Genomic DNA, 17,214 nt, shown 5'->3' on the forward strand with positions numbered 1-17,214 from the left:
TTTTCCGTCCTAAGTTCAGGACTCTGCACTTGTCCTTGTTGAAATGGGGTTGGATAAACAGCACGTCCCAGTGGTGAAAATTGCTAGTCCCATGCCTGGACAGGAAGCAGAGCAGCCTGGGTGAGGTGAAATCCTCTCCTGTCCCTGGGGAGATTCCCTGCCTGGGAGAAGAGTGGGTCAGGTCAGACGATGGATGGGGCATGTTTCCTGCACTGCTGGCCCCCTCACAAAGTCTGGGGAGGTATTAACCATCCCTGCTCTCTCGTTACAGGTGTCCCCATGGAGATGCAGTGGCGGCTTTGTGTGTGCAGCCTGGGGATCCTCCTCCTGGCACCATGTTCTCTCTCTGGTAAAAACATTTGAATACCAATTATTTCCCTCCCTGTTCTCCATGTACACTGCCCCCTGCAGGGCTGAGATAGGGAGCTCTCAGGCCCAATGACTCCCTCCCCCATCCAGATGTCCTCAATCCTGCAGAGTAAAAATGTGAGGCCCAGTAGCCTGTGGGGAAGGGATGACATTGTGGTGACCAGGGCATGTCCTAGCTCTGGGTGGCAGGACTGTTGGATCTTACAGCAAGTCGCTTGGCTCCTGCTGCCCCTGAAAAAGGCTCCCAGAGCACCCCAACACTGATCCCTTTCTGAATGCCATGGGACTCAAAGGCACCATGCTGCTAGATCTGCCCCACTGGGGACCTGGATTCTCATGGCCTGCAAGGCTGAGATCTTTACAACTGCCTGAGGGATGGGGGGAGGGGGGTGTTGCAGTTTCTGTTAGGATGAATGGGAACTGCAGCGTTGCCAACCCCGAACCTTCAGATACTATGAGTCAGGACTCAAGAATCAGATTTAAAAACCAAAACTCATGGTGGGACAGATGATCCTGGAGATCTTTCAGACACAGCTATTGTGCAGACATAATTCATCTTCAAACGCTTAACTTCCTCCAGACACTGATCCCAGAACTGTGACTCCCCATCTGAGCCAGTTTCTGTTTTGGGCATTGAATCCAGGGAAGGGATGTGCATCAGCCCAAAGGTCCATCAAAGACCCAATACTCTCACGCCAGGCAGAAGCCATCTGAGATGGCCTCTCAGCAGCCATTGTGAGTCTCCATGGATTTGAAACTGGTTCATCAAAGAAGTTACTTGCAGTGGAAAGAGCTCGTAACTGGGTGCCATGGGGCTGTGTAGGGCGCTATGAACTGGCAGGTGGCTTCCAGGTGGGGCTATTCCTTGGCAATAGAGTGTAGGTAGGTGGCAAGACAGGCACCTTTGGAGAAGATTCCAGGGGATTGTAGGACAGCATTCGAGGACTAGCTTGTGCCAGCTGTAGTGTGGCTGCACTGCCCTGCATCCACACTGAGAGTAACTCAGTTAAGCTACACGACTCAGCCTCAGGAACCTTCTGCTATGAGCTATGCACACCTGAGGGAATTTTCTTTAGCTTTGTGACACCCTCTCCTCTCGCTCACTATGTGTCTGTAACAGGAGGGCCCTGGCTCAGTGTCGCCCTCTCCTCTTTCCTTTCACTCACTCTGCTTCTGGGGTTTTCTGTTCCAGAGAAGTTTTCCCTGGCTGGCTCCCCACCCTCTGTTTTGGGGGTAGTTGGCTGGGATCTGGTGTTACCCTGCCAGTTCTCACCCCTGGCCCAGCTGCCCAGCATGGATGTGCGGTGGAGGAAAATTGGATCAGGATTTATCCTGGTTCATGAGTACTCAGATGAGGGTTCCCAGGACCTGCCCGGGGAGAGTTACCAGACCCGGACAGAGCTGTTCTCGCAGGAGTTCAGCAGCAGGAATATCTCCCTGAAGCTGAAATGGCTCCAAGTGGTGGATGACCGGAAATACCAGTGCTTTGTGAGGAACCCAGAGTGGAGCCGCAAAGCCACCACTGAGTTACGAGTTGTAGGTGAGACACGGCACTAAGGGGCACTGTGTTTCTGGGCAGCCAGAGCCTCCTCTGACACTGGGGCTGCCCCCAGACAGAGCCCAGCATGGCAGTAGGGTTGTGCGCTGCAGAGATTGGTGTGCAGGACTCAATAGGCACTCTCCCCTGGCACTCAGTGCTGACCCCACAGGGGTGTTAGATGGGTCAGTGCTGCATTAAACAAACTCTTTTCAATGAGATGTAAAGCTACAGTCCTCAGCTCTCATGCTCATTGCGGTGATGTTTGAGGGAGTGGGACCTTTACCCTCATGTTCTGCCCAGATCCCAGCTCAGGTGACAATTATATTTGGCCTCCTTGAAACTCCCCCTGCAGTTTCCAAGGGCTGGGATATTGTTTGTTATTCCCTGGACACCGATCATGCATTCAGTGCTGCAGAAGAGCAGTGGAAGGGACAGTCTCTGGCCATTGAGCTCACTGAGTAACCTAGCCCCAGACAATACAGTTCAGCAACATCAAGCGCCAGGTGAAGGGCCTGCCTGTGATAATGCAGAGCATTGAGGTTGTTTGAAATCATCTCCCATCTTCGGTGGGTCCTCATTCAAAGGCTCTGCAGGAGATGTGTGCTTTTGAGAGATTTAAATGAGGGGAGGGTGGTTGTGTGCACACAGTGAGAGGGAAATTTCCAAGCATGAGGCTTGGCCTGGAGCACCATTACCACTGCAGGAAAAGGACACCAGAGGGGGGCAGTATTTAGGAGGGTGGAACAGGAGCAGTGGGAGCAGAGATGTAAGTAGGGTCATCATCCCTCATCTCCTGCTCTCTACCAAAGTGCAGTGATCCTGAAAGCAACTGGGCTCCACCCAAGAAGTGGCTGCAAGTCATGAGCAAGTACAGCAATCTCTGTGTAGCAATTTAAGCCTTACTCTGTGAGCCTGCAGGGCACAGTACTCTCTGGAAATGCAAGATGATATTTAATTTTCCCAGTTGTCAAGATGAGGGGTCCCAGGGAGGCTTTGCACATAAGGGAATGAAGCTTTCCAGTCACAGCCCCCTATATCCAGAGGTAGCTGGAGAATCACATAATGCTATCAAAGACACAATTTCCTGACACACACACTCTCTGTTTCTCTGTGCAGCTGTGGCTCCTGTGTTCATTGACATGCTGGGCCCCTGGGGTCAGGGGATCGGGCTGGCCTGTAGAGCCACAGGCTGGTTCCCCAAACCCGAACTCTGGTGGGTTGGAAAGAACTGGCAGAACGTGGCAATGGAGATTGTGACCAATGTGACTCAGGACAGGGAGAACCCGTAGAGTGTTGTGAGTCACGTCACTGTCACAGAAGGAGAAGACCATGGAGACATCAGCTGCACAGTGCAGAATGGCTTGCTGGAGACCGAGCGATAATCAGCCATTCACCTGTCAGGTAAGTCCCCCCATGCACAAGGGTCACCATGTGAATGGGGTGGCTGGGCCACTTGAGAATTGCACTCGGCTAGAGCCTGTTTCTGGTCCTGGACAGGAAATGTCCTTCTAACCTGTAGGGCCATTAGTGACAGAGGTTTCTGTGATCTGGAGAAACTGCCTGTCAGGAGCTGGGCTGAGTCTTGTGAAATGAACTCGATATCATTCTTGGAGGAGATGACATGTCTGGTTGATAAAGGCAACTGTGCTGACATAGACTCAGGGTGTGTCTACACTAGCAATGCTACAGCTGCAGTGCAGTAGTGTAAACACTTACTACAGTGGGAGAAGGGGTCCTTCTGTGGCTGTAATAAATCCACCTCTCTGAGAGGTGGTAGCTTGGTTGATGGAAGCTTCCATCGACCTAGTGGTGTCAATACCAGAGTTTATGTCAGCTTAAATACATTGCACAGGGAGTAAAATTTTTTACAGTTTTCAGAGCAACATAATTAAGCCAGCCTAACTTTGTAGTGTAGACCAGGTCTCAGACTCTGTAAGGGGTTTGACTTAGTTTTGCATGAACTTCTGATAACAAAAACTGGGGCTTTACTAAATTAATGTAACTCACATTAAGTGGATTAAAAACTAATCTAACTGATAGATCTCAAAGTAATTGTAATGGGGAATCATCCTCCAATGGGGACATTTCTAGTGGAGTCCCACAGGGATCTGTTCTGGGCCAATGTAATTCAATAGTTTTATCAATGAGCTGGAATGAAATATAAAATCACTGCTGGTAAAATTTGCAGATGACCCAAAACTTGGTGGAGCAGTAAAAAATGATGGGGACAAGTCAGTACAGCAGACTGACCTGGATCACTTGGTAAGGTGGGTTTGCTCTAACAATATGTATTTAAACATGACCAAATACAAGGTCACACATCTGGGAACAAAAAAGTGTAGGTCCCACTTATAGGATGGGAGAGTGTGTCCTGGAAAGCAGTGACTCTGAAAGGGACTTAAAGGTCATGATGGAAACCAACTGAATGTGAGCTCCCAGAGTGATGCTGGAGCTAAGACGGTGAATGCAACCTTTGTATGTATAAATGAGAATATCTAGCAGGAGGAAGGAGGCGACATCATCTCTGTGCCTGATGTTAGCCAGACCACTGCTGGATACTGTGTCTAGTTCTGGTGTCCACACTTTTAAACTGTGTGTTGACATATAGGAAAATGCTCAGGAAATAGCTACAAGAATGATTACAGGTTTGGAAAACCTGCCTGACAGTCAGAAATGTAGGAGTCAAGTTATAGAGCTTATCCAAGAGAAGGTTAACAGATGACTTGATCATGGTCTGTAAGTGCCTACACAGGGAGGAGATTTCTGACAGTAGATAGGTCTTTAATCTAGCACAGTGGTTCTCAAATTTTAGCAACCCAAGGACCCATATTTTTATTTACAATTTTTCAGGGACCCCCTTCCCCACCCCTTCACCAAGGCCCTGCCCCGGTCCTGCCCCTTCTCCAAGGCCCTGTCCACTCGCTCCATCTCCCCTCTGTCTGTCACTCGCTCTCCACCACCTTCTCTTTTTCACCTGGCTGGGGCAGGAGTTTCGGGTGCGGGAGGGGTGTAAGGGCTCCGGCTGTGGGTGCAGGCTCTGCGATGGGACTGTGGATGAGGGGCTTGGGGTGCAGGAGGTTGCTTCGGGCTGGGGAAGGGGGTTGGGGTGTTGGAGGGGGTGGTGTACGGGCTCTGGGAGGGAGTTTGGGTGGGGGAGGGGACTCTGGACTGGGAATTGGGGTGTTGGGAAAAGTGAGGGCTCTGGCTGGGGTGGGGCCAAGGTTGAGGAGTTTGGGGTTCAGGAGGGGGCTCTGGGCTGGGTCAGGGGGTTGGAGTGCAAGGAGGTGCGGGCTCTGGGAATGAGTTTGGGTACAGTAGGAGGCTCTGGGCTGGGGCAGGGTCGGAGTTGGAGTGCAGGAGGGGGTTCGGGTGTGGGGTACTGGCAGTGCTTACAGCAGCTCCTGGAAGTGGCTGCCAGGTCCCTCTGGCTCCTAGGCGCATGGGCGGCCAGTAAGGCTCTATGCGCTGCCCTTGCGCTCCCAGGTGCCACCCCCACAGCTCCCATTGGTCGCAGTTCCTGGCCAATGGGAGCTGCAGAGCCAGCACTCGGGCGGGGACAGCATGTGGAGCCTCCCTGGCCGCCCATGCGCTTAGGGGCCACAGGGACCTGGCGGCCACTTCCAGGTGCCACACAGAACCAGGGCAGGTAGGGAGCCTGCCTTAGCCCCAACCAATGGGCCCCAGGAGGGAGGGGGAGTAGTTGAGGGAGGGAAAGGGAAGAGTTGATTAATGGGGCTTATGAACCCCCAGGAGTTTCCTCATAGACCCCCAGGAGTCTGCAGACCCCAGTTTGAGAAATGCTGATCTAGCAGACAAAGGTAGAACAAGATCTGATGGCTGGAAGTTGAAGCTAGACAAATTCAGATTAGAAATAAGGTGTAGATTTTAACAGTGAGGGGAATTAACCATTGGAACAACTGACCTAGGGACGTGGTGGTTTCTCCATCATTTTGAATCTTTCAACCCAAACTGGGCGTCTCTTTCTATAAGATCCGCTCTCGCTGGAACAAACCCCATTCTCCAGCTCCAGGATGGGACCGTGCTCCTCGCACTCTGCACTCTCAGTTTGCCAGGTGACATCTTCCCCCAGGTTTCTCCCTGGCTGGCTGCATTCTGGGTATTGTTCACTCTGGTTCTCATTGTTGCTGGAGCTTGTGCATATTGTGAATACGCAGGTAATCAGAATGTGTTATTTGCATGTTTAGAGCCCAGCCCTAGAGGGCACTGGGCTGGGGCATAGGAGTGTTATTGTTCAGATATTTACCTAGTCTTGGTTTTAGGAACCAAACAATCACACCTGGGTTCCTGGCCCCACCTTTAGTAGTGAATTGCTCAGTGTTTCCCCTTCCTTCCCTGTCTCACTGCAATGTCTGATTCTGTCTTACAGTGAAGCGAAAGGCCTCTCAGAAGAAACGCTCTGACGAGAAGGCTCTAATGATTCATGGTAAGTCTCCAGCTCTAATTCTTGCTCTGTCTGCTGAGATGGATGAGCTCTCTGACTGCTTGGTGTTATCTGTGGGCTCAGTGCAATGAAAGGGATGGAGACAGGAGGTCTCTGCTTAGTGGTTCCTCACCTCCCCCATGTTCTCACACCCACTGATGATAACTAAGGGCTAGTCTACGCTGGCAATGCAAAAGCGCAGCTGTGGCAGCCTTTTAACATGGCTTGTGTAGTCACGGCAGAGTGCTGGGAGAGAGCTCTTCCAGCACTCTAAAAAATCCACTTCCATGAGAGGCGTGGCTCTCAGCGCTGGAGCACTGTTTACACTGGTGCTTTACAGCGCTGAAACTGGCTGTGCTCAGGGGTGTGTTTTTTCACACCCCTGAGCGAGAAAGTTGCAGTGCTGTAAATTGCCAGTGTAGACAAGCCCTCAGGCTACGTTTTAGTCATAGGTATTCTTAGTAAAAGTCATGGACAGATCACGGGCAATAAACAAAAATTCACAGCCTGTGAACTATCCATGGCTTGTACTATAAACACCCCTGAACCTTAGGTGCTCCGGGGGTCTCAGGGGTGCTGCTGCTGCTTTGGGGGGGGTGGCCTGGGCCCCGCTGCTGCTGCTGGCAGGGGGCACACCGTGTTTGCTGCTCGGGGCGGGGAGGGGGCGGCCCGGGGCCGTGCCCCGGCATCTGCTCTAGAGAGCAGCTATTCTGGAGGCAGGGGCGGCCCGGGGCATCTGCTCCGGGCGGGAGGGAAGCAGCTGCCCCAGGGACAGGGGTGCCCAGGCTTCACTGCATTGGCTGCTCTAGGGAGAGGGGGGTGGCTGCTCCTGGGGCAGAGGGTGGCCTGGGTCACACTGTGGCATCTGCTCCAGGGGTAGGGGGCCAGCCCGGGGCCCCGCGGCTGTTTTGGGGCAGGGCCAGGGACTGCTGCTGCTCCGGCGTCCCCTGAGGTAAGCTGCCTGGGGCTGGGGCTGCCCAAGCAGCGGCTGGTGTGGCTGGCCTGGGGCTGCCCCAGCTGCTGGGCAGCCCTGGGATCAACTGCACCACTGCTGCAGAAGTCATGGAGGTCCCAGAAAGTCCCAGAATCTGTGACTTCTGTGACCTCTGTGACAGACTCGCAGCCTTAATGAGAACAGGTTGGCAAATGGGTATTTTGCAGTGGAAACCCAATGGTCAGTGCTTATGAGATTCCCAGCAGGGAGATGGGTTTGCAGTGACAATTCTGGGTCAGATTCTGTCCCCCGAGCCTTGGGCAATTGCACAGTGACTCTATTCTCCTTAAAGGAAATGACACTGCAAGGTCAATGACGCTCTGTGAAATGATTCCATCCCTGTGACTGTCAAATGCACAGGACATAGGGAGGGTGTTTAACCACAGGCACAAACTCCCCCAGGGCAGTGGTGAATTCTCCATCTCTTGATGTCATCAGATCCAGACTGTGCACCTTTCTGGAAGCTGCTGTAGCTAAACACAAGTTATTGGGCTCAGGGCAGGGAGAACTGGGTGAGATTGTCTGGCCTGTGATACTCAGCAGGTCAGACTAGTGATCTAATGGTCCCTTCTGGCCTGAAACTCTATGAATCTGTGACATTCGCTCTCTTGAGCTGTGCTAATAAATGCAGCAGCACCATTTTTAAGTCCACATGTCTAATTTATTCCACTGTGAACTTTTGAATACTTAGTAACAATATTGATTTGCATTGTGATGGTGCTAAGTGGTGCTGACACATTCTGCTGGGCACTGTGCACACACGCAGGGAAACACAGATGACAGGTGCAGAGAATGGACACAACATGCCAGCACAGTGACTGGGATTCTCCCGGAAATCACAGCCCGGAAGAGCCCTGAGACTCCCCCTCTTTCATCTCTTTTGCCCTCTGCCATGCCCCCTTGTTACCCCCATTCCTCCAGCTGGGGAGGGCTGGATGGGACTCCCTAGCAATCAATGCTGTTCTGTAACTAGTCAGAGGGGTCACTGTGGAGTTACTGACCCCACCCCATTGTTTTGCTAGCCCTGCTGCACCAGCCTAAGGCCTACGCTACACAGTCCTGCCCCAGTTTAACTCAAGGTGTGTTTTGAAACCTCCGATGGAGTGAGCTGTAGCTCATGAAAGCTTATGCTCAAATAAATTTGTTAGTCTCTAAGGTGCCACAAGTACTCCTTTTCTTTTTCCGAGTACTCACGGGTGTATCTTTCCACTCCCCTCCCGACCCTGGCCTTTCAGTTCTGTGCAGAGAAAGCAGACAGGGCCACACTCAAGGGCCAGGGTCAGGAGGGGAGTGGAAAGACGCACCTGTGATTACTGGCCCCCTGCTGACTCCATCCCTTGAGCATGGCTCCGTCCACTTTCCCTACACATGCTCTGTCTGGCAGGGCGAGTGGACGGGGCTGTGTGCCCTGGAGCTGTGCTGAAGGGCCAGGGTCAGGAAGGGGCCCTGTCTGGCAGGGGGTCAGTACTCCTGGGATGTAGCCTCCCCACTTGCACAGTCTCTACCAATGTCCCCAGCAGGGTGCACCGCCCAGCAGCAGGCAAAGACCAGCATCTGCAGCCTCCAACTTGGCTCCTGGTGCCCATGCAGAACTTGAACTGGCGTCACAGCTGCTGCTGGCCCCAGTACCTGAGTCCCTCGGCTCTCTGCAGCGTCTGGAGCTGGAGAGAGAGAAACCCTAGAAAGTGGGGTGGGGGGAGCAGAAAGGGACTTGCCCCCAGAGTTTCAAGTCAAGACTGGGGACATCTGAGATCTGGCTTGTATTTTTCAAATACAATGTTGCCAACCCTACCCACAACAGATCCAGTAGGTCCCCTGTCCGGGGGGTGGGGTATGGGTCTGGCTGGGGGATGGGTTTACTTTCCTAAAGTCCACAAAGCATCTCATGGTTTTATCTTTTTCAGGTGCCATCACAACAGGAGATGCTCAAGGGCTTTTGTTCTGAGTCTGGTTGGACTCACTCACTTTTCTGCACTCTGTCACTGCTCAGACCCCCGGCTCTTGGGCTTCAGAGCCAGGCTCCCCTGGAGAACCTCAGAGATGGAGAGAAAGAGCCACAGAGACACTGGCTGGACCAGAAATATCACAGTGTGAGAGGTTCTTCAATCCCACATCACAGCCTGTGATACACCCCTGCCCCGCTGGCCTGCAAGCTTGTGGTCAGACTGAGGAGAGCTCAGTGCTGGCCGGGGTACGAGGCATCTGCACAAGGGACTCTGCAGATGCTCAGGGCTCTGTCCGCTCCTCCTGTGGTTCCCTCTCTGCACTGAACAGCCAGACTGTGTGTGCAGAGAGTCACTGAGCAGCAGCCAGTTGCTCTCTAGTCCTGCAGCATCTGGTTCCATCAATATCCCCTGCAGGGCTGGGGAGACGGGTCTAATTCTGCCCTGGCTGCCCAGGGGGTTGGGCCGGGGGAGGGAGCCAGGATCCAGGCCCAGCAGGTGAGGGACACTCTATGAGATCAATGAAACCCCCTCAGCTTATTTCCCAGCCTGTGTCTCTGACACTTGCTCTGTGTTTTTGGGCCCATCCCACGTTGGGACACAAACAGCCCCTGTGTGTTGGCTTCCAGGACCAGAAGGGACGTTAGCTCAGCCAGTCTAACCTGGACAGCCCAGAGACTCCCCCAGCCCCCTGCACTGAGCCAGTAGCTTGTGTGTAACTAAAGCCTTTCCCAGGAAGGCCTCCAGCCTGACTCTGATGCCATCAGGGATGGAGAATCCCCCCGACCTGCGTTCGTTGTCCCCGGGTTAATCACCTGTATGGCTAGAAATTGGGGCTGGTTTCTCACTGGGACTTGTCTGGCATCAGCTGGGCCCAGGCTCCCCAAGGCTTAGCCTGTTCCCAGCGTTAGAGGGGGGAGGGATGTGATGGGGAGGGTTTGTGGGAGGTGGGAGCTTTGGGTGAATAGCCTCAAGTCACTGGAGCCCTGGGCTGTGGGATCAGCTCTGACGTACATTGTCAGCCCTAGAGCTCAGAGCCCGTGGCCAAGGGGGTCTGTACTGGGGAGGACTGACTGCCGCAAGCGCCGCCACGAGGGAGCGGTGGGTGGTGGGTGGAGTCCAGCTCCCCTAACACCTGGGGACTGGATGGCGCCGCCTCCGTGGAGTCAGCAGCGTGTGGCCCCGAGGTGACAGGTAAGGGCTCCTCAGGCGACACACGGCCACAGCCGCCATCCTGTCAATGACCTCCCAGCACCCATGCAGGGCACGGCTCACACACGAGGACAGGCAGCTTGGGGGCTCTCTCTGCACAGAGAAGGAGCTGCCCTTTCTCACCTGCTCCAGGTCCTTCATCACCTGAGGCCAGAACCAGGAGCCCAGCAATACAGATGGGCTCTTTGTGCAACTGACGGAGTGCTCAGGGGAGTGACGCACCTAACTCTCATTGGCTGCCAACAGGAATCAGGCACCTGGCTTGTGTAGGAGCTCTAGTGAATCCCACTAGGCACCTGGCTGCAGCACTAGGTGCCTAAACACCTTTGTCACGCAGGCTCTTGGTGCAAAGAGAGGCAGTGTGGCCTAGTGGACAGAGCACTGGCCTAGAAATCAGATCTGACTCCTGTTCCTGGCTCTGCCCTGCAGGGTGACCTTGGGCCATTCATGTCCCCACCTTCCTGTACCTCAGTTTCCCTGTTTGTTTCCCTCCTGCATATAGCACTTTGAGATCTTTGGATGAGCTAGGAGGACTTATTGTTAAACCATCGAGCCAGGACAGACCTGTGTTTAACAGGGTGGGTTTGGCTGAGTCCTCTGTTACTAAATTAGGAGAGGATTTTTATTGACATAGTTGATGCGTGTTTGATTCTCAAGCTTCTGGCGCTAAATAAAGACGCTGTGGCCAGGGGGTGTACGGGACAGGAAATGGGGAGCAATGATAATCAGACATGAGGACAGGATGGGACAGAGCAGAGAGGGGCCGTGGCATCCCTGCTGCCTCAAACATACGGCCCTGATGGGGGTCTCAGAGCAGCAACAGCATCTGGGTTCACAACCCAGCCTTGAGGGACTGGCAGAGACTCTGAGCAGGGAGAGGATCCTTCTGCCCTGAGCACAGAGAGGCAGATCAGAGCAGGGAGCAACTGCAGATCATCCCATACTGTCCCCATCAGGAGCAGACATCGCTGGGCCATTTCCATCCATCTCGGTTCCCCCTACCCCGATGATCCTATCTCTGTGCCTCTTACTGCCCGGTGAGTATCCGGGACCCCTGTGCTAATTTGTAGGGGGTTGGGAGGACACAGAACCAAGAGCAGCCCAGGGACTCGGCAAATCCCCTTTAGCGGCAGAGAGGGCTGCGCTGTTGCGATGTTCGAGGGAGTGGGACTGTCCCAAACCAGCATAGGGCCAGCGCTCGGTGCTGAGGATGGGCCAGGGCTAGCAGTCAGTCCAGGCTGGGGTTCCAGTCACAGCTTCACAGAGTTTAAGGCCAGGAGGGACCATTCGACCATCCAGTCTGACCCCCTGATAGCCCAGAGCAGAGAACTTCCCCTAGCTCCCCTGCATTGAGCCCAGTCACTTGTGTTTGATTAAAGCATCTTCCAGAAGGGTCTCCAGCCTGGCTGTGACTCCCCCACTTCCCTGGGGAGCTGGCGCCAGGGGGTTAATCCCCAGCAGGGGGAGAAACTGCTGCCTCCTTTCTCTCTGGAGTTTGCCCAGACTCAGCGTCCAGCCCTCGGGTCTGGTTCTGTCTCTGCTGCACTGAGTCATACAGCTTGGATCTCACCCCAGATCTGTGTTTTGGGAGGCAGGGTTGGGATCAGGGGGCTCTGCTTTGGGCCTGATTCTCTGTCTGTAGCATGTTCCCTGCTGCAGGCTCTGCTGGGGAAGTGAGGGGCAAAGCTGAGTTAATGGAACTGGAGATGAATGTAGGCGCTGCCAGGCTGTTAGCAGACCATGTACAGAGATGCTTAGTCCCCTGGGGACACTGGAACACTCCAGGCGACCCCCATGGGCATCACTGGCCCAGAGAGGACCCAGGGGTCAGGGTTCTGCACAGTGCCTGGCAGAGCCTCGTGGGGGTGCCCTGGTGGGACAGATGGGGCAGGAACCAGGATTTGGGCTCATGGGGGGAGCAGAGACCCCCTCAGACATTTAGGGCATCTCACAGCAGGGGAGATTCTAGCCAAGCACTGAACACACATCACTTTTCTGTTCCCAGCGCTGCGGCCCAGCAGCCAGATCTGCTCAGCTCCTGGTGAGTGTATCTGTCTGTCTGTCCCCAACCTACCCATGGCATTTACCCCTCCCCCTCCACAGCATCCAGCCACCACCCTTTGGACCGCGCGCTGCTCAGAGCAGTGGCCGTAGCAATGGCACAGGAAGGCAGATGGGGCTGTGTGGGATCTGAGTGGGGCGCACGGGTCTCCTGGTCGACTCCTCCCTGTCCTGTTCCCTCTCTGCTCTGTGCTGACCCGGGGCCGGTGTGACACTCGGGTGAGAGAGTCACATCCACAGCCCATCCCACCCCCAGGGCACTGGCCCTGGGAAGTGGAGAACGCCATGTCGCTGACCCCAAGGGATTTACCTTACCATGGCACTGGCTCCCAGCCCCTAATGGCTGCAGGGCTGACCCGGAAGCTCCTGACCTCTTCCCATGGATGCAGCCTTCGCCGCCTCCTTAAAAATCAGCATCAATAGTGAGCCCCAGCTGGGCAGGGGGTTTTCAAGAAGGTATGGCTGGAAGGGACAATTAGCTCACCCAGGCTGAGCTCCCGTATGACCTGGGCCAGGGAGCTGTGCCCTGCGACCCTCTTTCCAGCACAGTAGGGGCTGGCTGAGCGGGGATGTGGTTTTTTGGTCATGGCCGCGTTTCTTTGCTGGCTCCCTGGGCAGCAGGGGCAGGGGATGCTGCCAGACAAGGCACCGGGAGGGGGCACCGCGGGGGTGGGGAAGGTGGTGGGCAGATATTGACCTGCCCAGCGGCAGCAGCAATTCCCCTGCGAGTTCACAGCTGGGTCCCGTCGCCCTGGTGATTCCCGGGAAAGGGGAATCTGCTCCCTACCACTGCTCCAGGACCTTCCCTTAGCCTGGGCCTGGAATTGCTCCCAGTGCCCCCTTTGCCAGCTAGTGACTGGGGGGCAGGAGGGGCAGAAGGACAGGGAGGATGTTAGAGCAGACGCCGGAGGGGCAAGGGACTGGACACAGCTCCTTGGCTGTTAATGAGCTCCCTGGGACAGCGACTGGCCTCAAGCTTCTGATCTGACATTATCCCCGTTACCCAGCTGTGCTGAAATAAGAGCCTGCTCCAGAGACAGTGCACAGACCCCGCAGCCCTTACGCAGGTAGAGCTTCTCCTGCTCTGCAATTTGACACTGGCCCGTGCCGTGTACACAGCCCTGAGCCCGAACCCTGGAAGCCCAAATGAGCTGATATGGGTCAGCTGCGCCTCCAGGTTTTTGATTGCAGGGTAGTCATCTGCGAGCTGCTTCCATGGCAACCAACTTCCTTTAGTAAAATGTTCCCTGAGCTCCCCCTAAAACGGGAGCCACCAACAGACTTATGAGGAGAGGCTGAGGGAGCTGGGATTGTTTAGTCTGCAGAAGAGAAGAATGAGGGGGGATTTGATAGCTGCTTTCAACTACCTGAAAGGGGGTTTCAAAGAGGATGGCTCTAGACTGTTCTCAATGGTAGCAGATGACAGAACGAGGAGTAATGGTCTCAAGTTGCAATGGGGGAGGTTTAGATTGGATATTAGGAAAAACTTTTTCACTAAGAGGGTGGTGAAACACTGGAATGCGTTACCTAGGGAGGTGGTAGAATCTCCTTCCTTAGAGGTTTTTAAGGTCAGGCTTGACAAAGCCCTGGCTAGGATGATTTAACTGGGACTTGGTCCTGCTTTGAGCAGGGGGTTGGACTAGATGACCTTCTGGGGTCCCTTCCAACCCTGATATTCTATGATTCTATGATTCTATGATTCTAACAGCCCCACTGACAGCTCTGACCCATTCCCCTTCCCAGGTGCTCTCCGTGCCCCCACCCTCTACCTGAGCCAGATGTCCGCCCAAGCAGGGGACTCCATGCAGCTCCAGTGCTCTGTGATCTCCCAGGCCCCAGCCACTCGCATTGTCTTCTGTAAGGACGGGGAGGAGATTTCATCCCAGATGGGTTTGGAGAACAAGGTCATCTATGGTTATAACCATACTGTGTCCAGTGGCAGCTCCGGGAATTATGCCTGTGGCTACGAGATCAAGGACAGCGACAAACGGGTGACCAAATCCCAGCTCAGTCCTGCTAAGCACCTCAGCGTGACCTGTGAGTCAGATGTGTGTGTGTGTGAGACAGAGAGAGAGAGAGACCGTATCCCAGCTCAATCCTGGCCAATAACGGGAATGGGGAGGGAAAAGGCATTTCTCTCCTGTAGGAAATTCTGACATTTTAAATTTTATTTTCATATGGAATCAGGACGAAAAGTCAAAATTTGATATATTTCATGGAACAGAAATTCAGCAATATTTTAATTCAGTAACATCGAAGCACCTTGTCGAGATGTTTTTATTTTGCAGAAACAGCATTTTCTGGTGGAAAACTGTTCCACTGGAGATTTGTTGACCAGCTCTACACATGTCTGTACATGCCCTACAGATCTATGGCCCCAACCCAGGAAACTAGTGAACATGTGCTCAAGTCCAACCCTATCCAGGACAACACCTTCTATGTAGATGCTTATCTTTAAGCACCTGCTAAAGTCCCATTGATGGAACTAAAGTGGTCATTTGAAGTTAAGTTTGGGTGCTGTCCTGAATAGTGATGTTTCCCTGAAGCAGGGCAGTTCCCACAGGGATGTTTCCTGTCTTGAGAACTCGCACTTAGAGCTGGGGGGAAATCCAGATTTATTGCTACAAAAAATTGGGAACAAAACTATTTCATTCAAAACTTGGGATGGGAAATGTCAATGTTTTGATGAAAAAATACACATAAAACTCAAACGTTTTCCTTTGGTCTAATTTTGACTAGACATTTTCCTTTGTTTTGAATTTTCAGAACAAAAATGAGACAAAATGTCAGTTGGAAACACAGCGAGTTTTGCTTTGTTTCCTTTTAAAGGGATGTTTTTCTTCCATTTCTGGATTTGGAAAACCAAAATGAAACAAAACTGTCAGTTCAAAACAAAACAAAATGTTTTCTTTCATTTCAAAGTTATTTTTCTGGCAAGACTAAGAAGATCATTGCATGTGCACATCGAAGGGAAACATTTGATTCAATTAACCTATGTTTGGAATAAAATCTGTTGGGTCAAAATAATTTGTGGAAAACTTTACTCACAAAGAACAGCCAATAATGTTGCCCTGCAGATATCCGCGGGGTGAGCTCCCTGGGTAGGTTCATGAGGACATGAGGGGTCACTTACCATGGGACTCAGCCTGCTCCAGCCTGTGGGGACTTGCCGGTGGTGCTTGGAGAGGCCATTCACACCAAGGTTCTTTCCTAGGGCTAGATCAAAATCTCCTGTTGGGAATTACAATCCCTGCTGTCCTGGTTCTGGCTGTGGTGCTTTATCTGCTGGGAAAGAAAGGTGGGTATGACAGTGAGGCCAAACCCTGTTAGCAAATGTACAGGCAGACGTATCAGAGACACCCCCTTCGATCCCCTGTACCCAGTGTATCTGGGATGGGGGGAGAGAGATGATCAAAGACACAGTGAAATCGATCATTCATTACTGGGAGGCTGGCTGGGGAGAAAGATCAAAGAGATGATGAAAGGGATTATCATTGTGATTAATTATTTGTATTGCAATAGCACCCTGGAGTCCCAGTCAGGGATCAGAGCCCCACTGTGCTAGGTGCTGTACATTATTTATTAGGTGTGTTACTGTCTTGTCCCGGAGCCCCAGTCTGGGATCAGGACCCCACTGTGCCAGGCGCTGCACAGATCAGCAATGAAGGGGACAGTCCCTGCCCCACAGATGGTCACAATCTAGGACTCAGCCCGGGACATGTGTATGGATGGAATATCAACATGCAGGTAACTAAGGCTGCAGTTCAGGAAGGCATCTCCTAGTCAGGAAGGGCCCTTACATATGTGCCTGTGTGTAAATACTTTCCTGAATCAGGGCCTAACAACTCTGAAAATAGAGTTCTGGACACAGCTCTGCCCTGCCAACCTTTCCTCACACTGTGTCCCCAGCCCCAAGCTTTCACAGCCCTCGAGTCATCCCAACAATGTCGAGACTGGCTTAAAACTCATGGAATTTCCAAAAAGTCATCAGTGTGGGTTCTTTGTATTTGCCTGGGTAATTTGATCTTTGTGGGTGTTTGGGTCACATTTTCAGGCTTTTCTCCACAAACAAAGTTTTAAATCTTTTTTTGTTTGTTTGTTTTAATGAAAGCCAAGACTCACTGAATCCCCTGACTCTCAGACCTGGGGCTTTACGCAGATCATCAAATGCTGCAAGACTGGCAGTTAAATCATCAGACCTGGCCACACCGCTCCCCAGAGCAGTCAGTCGGTCTGGTGGAAGAGAGTGCTGGGCTGGGCCGTGGGGATGGGTCTCTGCGTCAATATAATGAGGAATTGAGGCTGTGTCACTCAGTTTCTGTCTCTCTCTTTCTCTGCCCATGCGGAAACGTGTCCATGTCTCTGATCACATTTTTTCCCTGCTTCCAGTTGCATCTCTACCAAGGGATCAAAGGTAGGAGGAGATTATTCCCTCTTCTGTCTCATTTCCTTTCTGGGTCCCTTCTCTCTGCCTCACAGAGCTCATCTCATCTGCTGGGAGTAGGGGGGAGGAGTTTGTCTGTTTGCTGTGGAAGAGTTTTTGAAAAGACCAGGTAAGGATGAACTCCCTGGTTGCAGTAGGATCTGGGGGTTCGGAGGAGACTCTTTAAGGAAGAGGTTTGCCAAAGCAGCGTGTTCCTATCGAATTCACTGG

At 53.0% G+C, this 17,214-nt stretch overlaps 1 pseudogene; it reads left to right on the forward strand.

Annotated features, from left to right (window-relative positions):
- The first annotated feature begins 276 nt into the window (after positions 1 to 276).
- The window catches only part of LOC119846902, an 80,770-nt pseudogene continuing 63,832 nt past the window's right edge, over positions 277 to 17,214 (forward strand).

Source organism: Dermochelys coriacea, chromosome 23 (genome assembly GCF_009764565.3).
Source record: "Dermochelys coriacea isolate rDerCor1 chromosome 23, rDerCor1.pri.v4, whole genome shotgun sequence".
NCBI lineage: Eukaryota > Metazoa > Chordata > Testudines > Dermochelyidae > Dermochelys > Dermochelys coriacea.